Raw genomic sequence first — 3751 nt, 5'->3', positions numbered from 1 at the left:
CCTCCCGTGAGGGGCACCTCGGGTAAGCTTAAATCCCCGCCCTGCCTGCCCGTGTGCCTCGGCCTCGTTTTATCGTCACCGGGTCCGCAAATCACTGGTTTTACTGGATAAACCACAGCGTTTAAAATTAGGCAGGTGACCATGTATTTGCACGATCGTGGCCAGAACTCCTGACGCGGTTCCTAACAAGCACAAACAAAACCAGTCCAGTATTGCCAGCTTTCTGTTCATTAGCCCTAGCCCATTTTTGCTATCCACAGGGTTTAGGGTGCCTAAAATAACTTAAGACTCCCTTCGAAATTGAAGGTTCGAGATGAAGGATTCCCTCAAAAGTACCACCTGCGTAGGCACGTTTTTGTTTCAAGTAAACCCCATTGTAAACTGCAAATGGTGGTGTGTAAACGGGCCGTGGCCGTTCCCCTTTCTGCCTGGGAAGGGGAATCGGCATTCGGTAACGGACAGGTAGCTGTGTGCTGCACGAACCCCTGAGCAGCTGTCTCCTGATTTAACTTTAAGCATGCGTGCTGCCACATCAAATCTTACATGTCCATTTTAACCAGTGCAGTGGATGGAGAGAATAGACCACTTTCTCCTGTAATTAAATTTCACAACTAGAGGTACTGGGAAAATAATAGTGCCATTTTCATTATTCTGCTTTCCTGTCTTCCTATAATTCTATGTCAAAATGGAGTATGTTAATGAATTAATCTGTGCACAGTACATCAAGCAAAGCAAGAGTTTTACATTATTTTTTTGTATGCAGTACTCTTTGGAAAAGATTAATACTCTATTAAAACATACATTAACAAACACTGTGAAGCAAACAAAGATACTTTGACTAACTGCCCCATAAAAGTCATCCTCCAGCAGTTGTAGGATTTCTCCCAATTAAACATTAATTGGATACATTCCATAGTTATGGCATGCTGCTGAGAAAAAACCCAAACCCAGGCAGATTGGAGTATTTCATATATATGCTGTCTTCTTACTAACAGTTTGAACTAAATTGATGTGAACAAAATGTATATATACTTATAATTTGGTAACTCAGGCTTTTAATTGTGAACAAATATTAAAGCATGGGAAACAGTGAGTACTTGGTGCTTCTAAAAATAAAGCCCAACATTACTCCAATAATAATATTATTATAAAATGTTTCTTAAAATGTATTTCACTGGCATATTTGGCCAAATGATATTCTCAGGCAGCATGATCTACTCAAGAAGAACCCTGAATTCTGGACCCTTGTGGGCTGGACTCATAAGTGCATTGTAAAGAAAAAGAAAAGAGAAAATTTTCTCTGGTGCCTAAATTGGGTCTAAGATCTACACTCGTCCATAAATACATCTTAGACGAGCACTCCCTTGCAATCACCACTTCAGCATTCACAAGCATTTCTGAAAATGATAGTTTAAGTCAAGCCTATGGATGCTGCACAGAAATTAACATGGTAGTTTTGAAAGGATCAATATTTTTTGTTGAATAAGAGAAATTCCCTTGCTAAAAGCAATTAGTAATTGAGTGATAGGGCATTTCTGTGTAAGGTTAGCAGACTCAGATTCAGATACATACCCGGCGTTATTTGGACCGTGAATCTAGGCTTGGGTAGATTTTGTCAGAGTAAGTGACTAACTGACTGCATCCAAGTGATTTGAGATACTTGAGACCGATCTCCCAGTTGCTCTGGTTAACTTACTTGCTCTGCTGAAGAACTATTTATGCCAAGTGGAATATGTACAAAGTGGAAAACAAAATGAAATAAACACAGGATTCCTCTGTAAAAAAACCTTGTAGCGGACTTGGCCTTATCACAAGTGCCTTGATAGGCAGGACAGAGCTGTCACTGGAACTGATATGGTTTGGTAGATTTTTCCAGAAAAATTGCTGTACTAAGCCTTTGCTCTCATCAGTAATTCTGTTGCTTTGCTTTCCTCGTTGGTCTCACGGTTGAGACAACTGTCAGAAAAGGCATTGTAACTTGTTTGATACATTCATGTAGCAATTCTCACACTAGAATATTCATTCTTATTAACATCTGCAATTAATCATGGCCCATGGGAGTTGTTGGAGGACATGCAACACTACACAGTTCAGCATTAGAAAAAACCCCCACATGTAGATGAAGCTGTCAGTTTGTCTGCAGTCATATTTTCTGTTCTTTCTTTTCCACAATATTGCTTAAGAAAGTTAAAGTTCTTAAGAGGTCATTGTAGGGTATAAGTAGGCATTGTCTGAAAGACGTTTTGATGGATATGTGAGTGGTTGTGGGAATTATTTTCTGAGTCTGAGGCTGGCTGAACATACAAGTGAATATCATATTAAAACCAGAAATATATAGAAGAGCAATCAGGTTCTCAAAGGTGAGGGTTCTCAAAAGGCAGAAATAAAAATGTTATTTTGCACTAATAATATTCTATAGCCTGAAAAGAAATAAGAAATGTTAGCATACATTAAAGGAATATACTGTGACTAAAATTGTTGTGGTAAAGGATATTTGAAACAGGTTTCATTATGGAAGTACGAGAGAGAGGTTTCATTTTGCTGTGATCAGATCTTGAACATGAACTGAGATCTCTTTAGCAACAACTATACCAGGAATCACAATTATTAGAGATTTTGACTTCTTAATTGTAGATTAGAGATCAAAAACTACTAAGCAGAGGTAAACTCCAGGTATAGTGTAGATATATATGAGAAACCTCTTGACCAAAAGAGTAATTGCAACAGCACAGAGTTTTGTATCTTACACTTGGTGTATGATCACAGACAATACAGAGGGACTGGATCAAATACTCCTGATTTCAGTCTTCTCACAGTTTAGCATGCTCCCCTTAAGCTGTATCTAATTTGTAGTAAATGCAGTAGAGTTAGGGCAGTTTGTAATTTTCACATAAGCAGTGTTTGCAGCAAAATAGCTGACTTGATTTCTGTCTCTGACAGCAGTCGATGGCAGACATCTAGAGAAGAGTGTAGGAACAAGGTAGTTATATACTACGCTCTTCCAGTACAGTCTCACAGCCTCCAGAGTCGCAGTTCAGATATTCCCTAAGGCAGTGGTAGTGTCTACTGGTTTAAGAGACACTGGAATATTTTTCTTTAATGAATTTGTTCATTCACTTTTTGAGTCTGAATAGTTTTACTATCCATCATATCCTACTGCAAAATTCCTCAGCTGACCCACACATTGCATAAAGTAAATTCTTTGTTTCATTTGAGGCCCCTAATTTCTTGTGTTTGAAAAGGTGGTAGATAGATTCCCTATTTATCATCTTTCTATCATTTATGATACTATAGAGTTGTCATATCTCCCCTAGTTTAATCTTTTCAGTTGAAAGGTCCTGGTTTAGTTGCTCATTTGCAGAATAGAATTTTTTCCATGACTTTGATCATGCTTTAGCACTTCATGGTACTTTTTCTAGTTGTGTCATTATGTAATTAAAAATTGTGAAAGAGAAGGTTGGAACCTGAATGAATGAATGAATGAGAGAAAGAAAAAAGAAAGAAAAGAAAGAAAGAAAGAAAGAATTGGTAGACTCTCAAGAGATTTTTGAAAATAATATATTAATGACCTGCAAACTTAAAGGAAGTACTTCTCTTAACCATGACACTGATTTAGTTATGAGCCTTGTGCTTTTTATTTCCAGATATCTGGATTCATGGGATATTGTAAAAAAATAATTCAGTGGGCGCTAGCCACAGAGAGTACATTCATGGTAATTCAGGGAGTGACTGTCAGCACCCCTGTCTCTGC

Source organism: Haliaeetus leucocephalus, unplaced genomic scaffold, assembly GCF_000737465.1.
Source record: "Haliaeetus leucocephalus isolate CR32 unplaced genomic scaffold, Haliaeetus_leucocephalus-4.0 Scaffold184, whole genome shotgun sequence".
NCBI lineage: Eukaryota > Metazoa > Chordata > Aves > Accipitriformes > Accipitridae > Haliaeetus > Haliaeetus leucocephalus.
Note: the sequence above shows the minus strand (reverse complement) of the source record.